This window comes from Alligator sinensis, unplaced genomic scaffold, assembly GCF_000455745.1.
Source record: "Alligator sinensis unplaced genomic scaffold, ASM45574v1 scaffold811_1, whole genome shotgun sequence".
In the NCBI taxonomy this organism is placed as follows: Eukaryota; Metazoa; Chordata; order Crocodylia; family Alligatoridae; genus Alligator; species Alligator sinensis.
The window spans coordinates 775996-786294 of NW_005842579.1; the positions used below are offsets into that span (position 1 = coordinate 775996).

At 52.9% G+C, this 10299-nt stretch overlaps 1 protein-coding gene across 9 annotated transcripts in view; it reads right to left on the reverse strand.

Annotated features, from left to right (window-relative positions):
• MEF2D (myocyte enhancer factor 2D) overlaps window positions 1-10299 on the reverse strand; it is a 101270-nt gene that overhangs the window by 72413 nt on the left and 18558 nt on the right. For 6 of the 9 annotated variants that reach the window (XM_025214347.1, XM_014524171.2, XM_025214346.1 and 3 more), the window contains exon 2: window positions 2241-2313. The exons of 2 other annotated variants lie outside the window; for them this stretch is intronic. The gene's annotated coding sequence lies outside the window, so the exon portion shown is untranslated. Of the gene's footprint in view, window positions 1-2240; window positions 2314-3625; window positions 3645-10299 lie in introns of those variants that run through there. One more of the 9 variants, XM_025214343.1, reaches the window with a different exon arrangement.

Below are 10299 nucleotides of genomic sequence, written 5' to 3' on the forward strand. Positions count from 1 at the left end.
CTACCAGCATAATTAATTCAGGTAAAAAATTATATCCCGTACTGATAAAAGTTTTCCCAGGCACAGCTCTAGGCAGAGACAGGCCCATATACAGGCCCTAAACATGCTTTCTCAGCATCATGATAACAACATGCCGTATCTATGCAGTGAAACCATCTCCACAGAAAAAGGCTGGAAAAGCCTGGGGTTTGCAGAGAACATCCCTAAGTCCAGAGGCATCTACAGAAGTAGATTGCACTTCTTCACACAAAGAGCTGGCACAAAGAGCACACAAAAACTGGGTCCGGTTTTATATAGACGGTTATTCCAGGTACTATATGGCATCAGCTATAATGGGATAAAGCATCTTCTTCATGCTGGTATAACCACACCTGCAGGGGCGGACTGTGTGTTCCCTTAAGCTTGTCAGCACAGTCGCGCATTGTATACAGCCCTGAGCTCCCTTTACCCTCCTCCAACAGTGTGCACGGCCATCAACAGAGGATTAAACTATATTGAGACTTACCTGCTCTAATTTACAGGCCTCTTTACATTATGAGGCAGGCCTAAGGGGCCCTCAGTCTAAGCGACATACAGGCCACTGTCCTAACAGGTGCCTGGCCAAAGTCATGCAGCCTCTCTCCATCATCTTAAGGGCAACTCCAGCCAAACTGAGACCTGCCAAGGATTTGGCCATTTCTCTAATCAGCCCTGCCTGCGTTCCCCAACAAAATGTCCTAAGTGAACTCCACTCTCGTCTCGTTCTTTGGTTTGGTGCAATGTCTCTTGACAAGGAAGATGGACAGTTTTGTTGACAGGCACCAGCACAATCTGGACATGGGGAGAGGATCAAAGACAGGTGGTACAGGACTCCTTAGCTGGCTACAGAACACTAAATGGGTATCCTGCCCACACACACACTCACATGCCTGCAAACACATGCATATATACGTCTTCTTGTTATAAACCTTACGGTCTGATTTCTTCTTTGCTCCCCAGTTTGTCCACCCACTCACAACAGCACACAGTGGATGCCAAACTAATGAGTCACCCATCCCAGACACCTGACAAAAAGGTTAATAAGGCCACAGCAGATCCTCATCTCCACTAAGGTCCGCGTTGCAGTGTTTGTACCCACTTCATTCAAGGCATGTTGCTGCTGTGAAAGCAGCTCACGGAGGTGTAGCTGAGCTGGCTCTGAGCTACCTAGCTTGGGCGTTGCTAGCAGGGCAGGGAACTCAGACTGCAAAAGCCACGCAGGGCAGTGGGCACATGCCCAGGTGAGCAGTTCACACAAAGTGCTCTTTGCTGGCCATGCCCGAGCTGGTCAGTGCAACATTTTGAGCTGCGAGCATGGCACCAACTGCTGGGTAGACACAGGCTGGCTGGGAGGGTGGTAATTTCACTGCATCCCCTCCCATCACAGGAGCTATAGGAGCATGAGCCACTCACCACCAGCACCCTGTGGCTGCAGCCCGCCACGAGGGTGGATCCCTCTGCCTCCATATAGCTCAAGCCACCCAAGCAGTGAGCCAAGAGGAGGAATCCTAGAGAAAAGCACTGCCCTGCAGCTGAGCTGCTGCTCCCCAGTCTGCGATCTGACCCTCAGCTGTGCCACGGCCCCAAATCCTCCTGCTTCAGGGTGCAGGTGAAGCCCATCTCAGGGCACACAGGGGAGAGGGTTGTGCTGACAGCAGCCCTGCACAGAGTCCCCCCTCTATTATAGACATCGCTTTCCACCCCACCCCTCAACTCATATTTCCCAAGCTGACTTAAATCAAGGCAACTATTGCAAGGTCTACCGCCTGCCTGTCACTGGCAACAGCAGCTACGTAGGCCCAGCCCCGCATACCCGGCAGCAGAGCTGCCCGCGTGGGCAGGCCTGCGAGCTCAAATAGCTGCACGTCAGGCTGCGACTCCCCCGGCCAGCCTGACCGCAGGGAATGTGATCTCAGTGCAGCCTCCCTTTCCAAATAGGGAGGGGAAACGGTGGCCTCCCTGCTCCCAGCCCAGCGGGACGGAAGATGCTGCCATAATTGGAAGGGAGCGAGCACAGCGGCCCCCAGCACTTCTCTGGGCTTTTCCCGCACGGTGCTGGGGGGAGATTCTGTCCCAGGAACATCAGGGATCGGTTCCCAACCCCAACCCCCGCCATCACCAGCCATCATGCCTAGGGGTCAGGCATCTCTGACACCTCTGAATCTCAGGAAGGGGAAGGCATGAGAGCAGAGCTGGAATCAAAGGGAGTGCTTTTCTCCTACCTGTCAGTTGGGTCCCTGCATCTTCAGCCGGTTCCCAAAGGGGGACCTTGCAGCCGCTGTCCTATCAATCACACTGCAAAAGGGAAATGCCCATCAGATCCAAGAATGCAGATAACCTGTTTATCCTACTCTGGAAGGCTATCCAGACCAGGCCCTGACCCCCAGAGCTAAGCAGTTTCCTCTCAAATATCCATTCAGGTTTTAGCGCATAACCCACACATTTGTTTTCACCAGGGTACTGAGGGCTCCTGGGTCGCCAGTGCTAAGGGAACGAACGACCTTGTGAGACTGGGTCATATTAAGAAGGACAAACAGACAGGAGGGAAGGAAGAAAGACACAGAACGAGACAGGAAAGTGGATCAAGGAAGAGGACAGACTACAAGGGGGAATAAAGAAGACACAAATCAAAAAAGATGTAGATAAAGGAAGAGAGATCAAGGGAAGAAGAAATAAAGGAAGAAAAAAGTCACGAAAGATATAGAGCAAGAAGAAACAGAAAGATTGGGGAAGAAGCTAGGAAAAAAATGACAAACTTAGACAGGTGAGGACTGCAAAACAAGCTACGCAGCCCTGTGCAGCTGTTCACCCACATCTGGAGCCCTGCCAGACACAGCTGACCCGAACTGATGCCTCAAGTTGACCTCAGGGGGTAAAGTAGGGAAATCTCTGCCCTACAGAGGTTTGAAGCAGCAGCACTGGAGTCAATCTGGATTCACACCTCTTGAGAGCTATGACCAGCTTGTGATCCCTCACTCCAAGCCCTCTGGCTTCCAAAAGCAATGACCGGTGTAGCCAAGTCACTCCATGCACACATCAAGCAGTATCTAATTTCCAAAGCCAACAACCCAGGAGCTTTGAAATCCAGATTTTGCCCTGCCAGTTTCAAAACCATTCTTCTGTGGGTGGATGAGCTGTAATGTCAGCTGACATGGACTTGTGTGCCTAGAAAAGGACAATTCGCCAGCAAAAAAATCAAATGCTTGTATATTTTGCTTGTGAAATGCCACTCTATCATCTCAAACAGAGTTTGTCTCAAACTGTTTTCCAGGCTGGACCCCTCAGACTACAGTTCCTGTGATACCCCGGGATGTCCCTGTTAGCAAGGAGAAGTGATGGGAGTGATGGATAATGGGAGCAATAGGCAGCTCAGCAAAAGAAAGGCAGGGAAAACCAGGTCCAATCTGTTCCTCTGCTGCAGACTCCCTGCAAGACCATGGAGCATGTTGCTTAGATCCAAGGTGTCTAAGAGATTTAGGAGCCTGACTCCTTGATTTCAGCAGCAATTAGGAGGAGAGGATGAATACGGGCTTTTCTCTGGACTAAAAGCAACGGCCTCAAGTTGTAAACAAGGGAAATTGGGGTTTGAAGATGAAGAAAAACTTACTGAGAATGAGGGAAGCCAAGCATTGGAACAGAGGCAGCGGATTATCTACCCTGGAAAAGTCCAAGAGCAGGTTGGACACACTGGGCTGGGAGGGTTTAGTCAGGCACAATCCTGCCTTGAGCAGGGGCTGGTCCCTTCTGGCCTTACTTTCCTAGGATACTTTGGAGGATCACAAGGGAGACAGAGATCAAGTAAGTAGCCGATTCTATGGAGGACAAAGGGGAAACAAGAGCAAATCCCATGCTGCAAGTGGGCTGTTCCGAGTTTGGGACAGGTAGGTTTTGGGTGGAAAAAAATATATATATCTATATATAGGTAGGTACGTAGATCAAAACCAGACCCACATACAACAAAAAAAGAAGATCAAAAAGCCCATGCTTCTGGGTTGAAAAAAACAGTTTCATCAGCAAATGTTCCACCCACTGCCCGAGCGCAGAGCTAAATCGCTGCACTTTGCTTCTGGATCTACTGAGCCCCCCGTGCCCCGACCCCCCAGCCACTGGCTCCAGGTGGGCATGCACAAGTGCCAAGCCTTGACACGCACCTTGCCTGGCCTTCCGGTGCACCAGGACTGCTCTGAACCTCTGCCTGAGATGGAGAAACCACCCGCTGGGGAGTGTCTGAGACCTTCAAACTCATCTCACTTGTGGCCCCAACTGAACGGACTGAGCACAAAAGGGTGCTTCAAGCTGGGTCACATGCCAGTCAGATTCCCCTTCCACCAGGGAAACACCATGCACACAGTAGCATGCAGAGGCACGGTAAACTCACATCCCCTTCCACCCGGTGGTAAATCCCATGCCTGGCCTTGCCCTCCGAAGCCATGGCTCTGAGGCCGCCTGACCTTGGCAATACCCTTCTCTCCCTCTCTCGCCTGTTTAGACTGCAAGCTCCTAGGGGCAGGGGCTGTCTCTTCTCGTGTGTTCACACAGCCCCTGACTAAACCGGCTGCTGCTGTCAGCTGTGACCTCTGCCTGCTATGGCATAAGACCAACAACTGTGCCGGGCACACAGATCTTAGTGGAAGCAACAGGGCATTGGCAAACAAGTCCTCTGGCACTTACAGAGCCCCAGCTGAAAAGTCATTGGTCTGAGCATGCCTGTGCTGGGTGTAGCAGACACCTCACCAGCACCCAGTGCTATGGGGGGGACGGGGGCCAGAGACCAAGGGCTGTGATGCAGGCTGTGGGTGGAGGATGTGTGAACGTGTGGTTCAGGTCACTGCACAGGGTTTGCTCGGCTCTGCCGAGCCTTAACTGCGGTCTCCTCCCCACCCCCACCCCCGCACACCCTGTCCTGCCCCATCTATGAGCCGTCTTCACAGCCCATCCAGGGGGCTCTCAGCAGACGGGCAACTTCACAAGTGCATCGCTGCACTTCAGGCACCTCCTCGGAAAGTTGCAGCAAGGGAAGTTGAGGTTAGATATTAGGAAAAACTCTCTCACTAGGAAGGTAGTAAAGCACTGGAGCAGATTACCCAAAGAGGTTGTGGACTCTCCATCCTTGGAGGTGTTTAAGCCCCGGCTCCACAAAGCCTTGGCTGGGATGATCTAGTTGGGGCTGGTCCTGTTTTGAGCAGGGGATTGGGCTAGATGTGACCTCCTGAGGCCCCTTCCCACCCTCATTCTCTATAAGTTTATGAAGCAGGCTCCTTCCAAGCCAGCAGCAGGACAGGGTAGGGGTTGCCATCTTCCACACCACAAGTATAAAACCAGACCAAGTCCAGGCCAACTGGGATCTCGCATGTGAGGACTTGCTCTATAAAACAAGTAGCTCACAGCTTGTCTACATGAAGAGTTACTCCAGAAGACCTAGTCCTCATTCAGCCCCCTGTCTAGATGCTCTAATAAGGGCATCCACTGGGGGAGATGAAGAGCTGCTCTTTCAATTCTTACATCCGAATTAAGGGCAATCCATCCGGATTAAGGTGGAGCACGAATTTAACAAGAAATAATGATTCCTAACGAATCCCCCTGTGCAAAAGCTCTCGTTCAGGAATAAGCTCATCCCCGCAGGGAATTCACCAGGGACAGCCTCTTTAAATGCATGCCCCCACCTGAATCTGAATTAAACCTCCCTGCATAAACAGGCCTCCCCCAGTGCCCTTGCTGCTAGCTCACTTCCTCTCTGCAGCCTACCAGCCCCGGCAGAAGCCTCAGCTCTTGTTTACTGGGGACCACCAAACCCACGGCAAAAACAGAGTTTGCTACCACCATGGCATCTCAGTGAGGGGAACAGCCGTCTCCTCGCCACTGCTGCTGAGAATCCCAGCCCCCCAATAGCAGCCAGCTGCAATGACCGGCACCGAGGGACTTGGAGCAGAGACGCCCAGCCAGGCTGGGCTAAAATGTTGTTCCTTTTGTTCCCTCCCCCCCTACAGAAACTTGTTTTTTTCAACCACCTGCTAGGGCTTGTCAGCTGCAGGCACTTCGGGACAAGGACTGCCATTGACCATGAGCACGTACAGCTCCCAGCACGAGGCGCCGAGATGGCAGCCTTGGGGGCGGCGCAGCAGCTCTGAGGAACGCAGCGTGGAGGGGAGAGGTCACAGCCAGCTTGAACTGCATCCGTCTAGCCCTAGTCTAGCGGACAGGCCCAGGGAGAGGCATTGTTGTCCGGGGAGCGCAGGACTGGCCTGCACGGCACACGGCAGATAGGGCAGGGGACAGAAAGCCAAGCAGCGGATTGGGCAGAGGTCACAGGGCAGGGAGTAGCAAGTAGAGCAGCAGATTGGGCAGGGGCAGAAAGCAGAGCATTAGAGCGGGCAGGGAGCAGAAAGCAGAGCAGCGGAAAGCAAAGCAGCAGAGCAGGCAGGGAGCACAGAGCACGGAGCAAAATGCAGAGCAGCAGATTGGGCAGGGGGCACAGGGCACGGAGCACACTGGATGGGGGGAAGGGATCAGAGTGGTACTAGGGTAGGCTGCGAGGCTAATTTGTGGCAAATCTGCCAGAAAGCCCCCTTCACCCATACAGCAGCAATCTGAGATATGGGGGTTGCGGAGGAGTCCAGGGGAAACAGAAGCTCCTGATCAGGTTTCCTAGCCCCGAAAAGGACTTGAGGGATGCAGGGTTGGAAGGAGAATGGGAATTTGTGAGTAGAGCCTCAGCAGAGCCAGGCTGGAGTGTGTAGGCAACATTATCCAATGGGTTGCTGACGTGTGTGTCATGGCCCCTACACAGTGACCAGCCACTGGCGATTCTCCCATGCTCTCAGACCAGGACTCTGTTTCCTCTGCTCCCGGCCACGCACAGCAACAGTGACAGCTGGGAAGCTCTTGCTGACCCTGGATTACTTGCAGGTTGTTGTCACCTGGCGGGGAGGAGTCTTAGGGCCCCGGAGGAGGCCAGCCTGATCCAAAGCTCAGAGATCTCAGCAAGGAGACAGCCTCTGGTACCTGTGGGTTCAGGATCAGGCCCTAAGCACCCTTCCTAATTCATCCTGACAGCACCGGAGAACCCAGCAGCTAATCAGCTCACGCAGCTGCCTTCTTCCAACAGGGTGGGGGAGGACTGGTTACTTCTCCAGCCACTTCACTTTAGCAGCGGTGCACAGAGCACTAGTCAGGATGCGGGCTGGAAACGGCAATGCAAGCCAGGCCCAATCCCATATCACCCCAGCCCTTGTGGAGTCCTTTGCCCCATGGCGAAGCTGGTGTAAACTCTTGCCCTTCTGATCAGGGGGGAAGGAGCAGTTTTAAGCCCAGGCAGCTCAGTTCCTCAGCCGCCGGCTCGCCATGCATCCACACCCGCTCTTTGCAGAAGAGTTTCCATTGCGAGGCCTTCTGGGTATTAATCCTGCCATTCCTGGCGCAGGTCCCAGCAGCAACGGATTTTGGGATAGCTCTAAAGGTCACCCACTAGCCAAGCCAAGACAAGGCCAGCCTGAACATTTAGGCTAGACCAGGGATTCTCTACCCGGGGGCCGCAGCAGCCTGGGGTGCCTTGAGACCCTTTCAAGGGTGCCCCAAAAATGTCAGCACAGCTCACTTTACCAAAGGATTCGCAAGATAAACCCTGAGATTTGCAACAGAAATCCAGAGCTGTGCTCTTTCTGAGTTCCTTGCAATTGAAAAGCTGCTCTATTATTTTCTGTAGGCAAAAAAAAAAAAAAGAGTCAAAATGAAAAGCTGCTATTTTCCAAGTGTATCCAGAGGTGACTCAAATCTAAAAAGGGGGGTAACTATTGATCTAGACCACTAGTGGTGAACCTTTTTTTTCCCATTTACCGACCCCTAAAAAAATTGTGAATGGAGGTGCGGAGCCCTCTGAACTGTAAGTGTGGGTATTCACCTACTTTGGATTGATCATAATCATCCTTTGTGGACCCCTCTGACAGTTTGCAGACCCCCAGGCTGAAAACCACTGATCTAGACTAACGCCGTTCAAAAGGACATTGCTTAGGCCCGGGGGGGGTGGTCAGCACAGCTACGAGCAAGTGTCAGCCACAGAGGATTTAGCTGAGAGCTCCCCCCACTCCCACACCCACCCACCCACCCACAAAATGGAAATCTTTGCATCGTATTTCCCCCCTTCCCCCACCCTCCTCTCAAAAAAACCCAAAAAACAAAACCTGAAAAGGACAGATTTGCATGGGGGGGGGGGGGTTTCTTTTGGTTTGTTGCTTCTTGTGCAGCAAACGGATTTGAAAGCAGATTCAAGGAGAAAGGGGAAAGAAAGGGGAAAAGAGAAGACAAAAGGGGAGGGGGAGAAAAGTCTTTGTAGAAAACTTTTGCAAAATAAATAAATAAATACAGAAATAAAGTGCTGAGCCAGCGTACGATGTTCTGTCTCAGAAACTAAAGTGACGTGGCCATCCCGTGGCCCCGGCTATGCAGATGGTGTTAGTTACCAGAGGCCCAGGAGCCTCCAGATAAAAGCCTGGAGACATCACTTGCCCAAAGGTAGATCCGTAAAAAATGAGGGGGACAAAAGTGAGGATGGTGAGGAACCCAACCGGTTCCCCACAGGTCAGGTTTGATTTTCATCCTTGCCCAGGGGTTTTCCCCAAGATACCCCCGCGCTGATGGAGAGAAGCCTAATTACCTCCAGAGTCCACGAGCTGCAGAGGCTCAGGAAGGCTTGCTCCAGCAACCAGGCAAAAACCCAGGAGTCCTGGTTGGGACCCCACCCTCCTCCGCTCCAACCACAAAACCAGGAACAGAATTTAAAGCCTACTCTCCGCGTGGTTTAGTATCCAGTTAGGGGCCCGATTCTTGCACCTTATTTTGGTGCAACCCTGAGTACAGAATACGGATAGGCCAGTGATGGGCCTTACATTTCTTCCCTATAATTTGGGGTAAAGAGAAGAACCAGAGATGCAGACCTCGACCGAGTCACTAACCACCCAGCCTTTCCTTTCCTTTGATGGTCTCTGACAGAGCAGCCCCCAGGAGGTGAAATGCCCACAGATATCGAACTTTAATACCTCCCAGGATTTTCAGTCCAATGCAGCCCCAGCCCCATAATTAGATCCATCACGAGCCAAAAAAGCTGCTGATCCAAAGGATACCCCCCACCCTGGCCAGCCCACAGTTACACAGCCCTGTCCAGGGAAGGCAGCTCCTGGAAAGCCACATAGGGAGACAAGAAGGCTCATCTCTGTCCTTGAGGAAGAAATAAGCATCCTCTGTGCTCTTCACGCTCTGATGCCTGCTGGGTTTCTGGTGCAATTCAGAGCGACCTCCAGCAGCTTTAGATGTCCAGTCCTGGCTGGGCCCTGGGAAGCAATGGACCACATCATGCAAATTTTTTTTCTGGCAACCCCCTGCTCTCACCCCGATAGCAGGGGCTGGACAAAGAGTCAGTGGACAGCCCAGAGGGGACCCCCCACATCTCCAGCCATGCCAAGGCTCCTTCCTCCCCTATCGAATGCAGCAGAGAGCCAGCTCCAGATTGCAGAGGGGGAAGGGAGGCATTACCACAAGCTCCTCTTCCCTTTTTTGAGTTTCCTCTAGCAACGGGTCCGGACCACAACATTTGGATGCTGGTCCAAACTTCCCCATGCCCTAACAAGCATTTGGCTCCTGCCCCATCTCCAATTACCTCACCCCGCTTCCCGTCACATCGGGGCCAAGCATCAATGCGGGGCCCATGCCAGAGGAGAAAGCCTGGACCTCGTTCCCCCTTACATTCAATGCAACCAAGCTGCTGTTTGAGGGCTCCAAGCCACCCACAGCTTGCACTGGTCAATGAGAGCTTCCCCAGCTCTCGGTGTGGGCCAGTGGGTCTTTTGCATCTCTGCTTTCTTTGGCCTCCCACCAGTAGATGTGGAGGAGGGAAAACCCACAAGAGATCACCCCATCACGAGGCGGGGGCAGGAAGGCCTGAGACGTCCATCTCACAGCAGAAAAAGACAGGTTTCGGGCCACCCGCGCTCCCATGAGATCGCTACTGAGACGAAGAAAGGAAGGGGGGGTGGAGGACACGAGGGCCATCTTGGAAAGGGGAAGAGATGGCTACCACGTGCCACCGGATGCCGTGGGCCTTGCTGCCAGAGGTGCGGATAAAGAGCAGCCCCCTCAAACTGAAGCATGGGGGCTCTGAATTACGAAGAAACAGGTGAGCCCAGGCAACCTCTACCCTCTGCATAGGAAGAACAATTAGAGACTAGGAAGGGCAAAACAGAGTCAGACTGATCTCCAACATAGCTACCTAGGCACGTGGGGGCAGCCCTG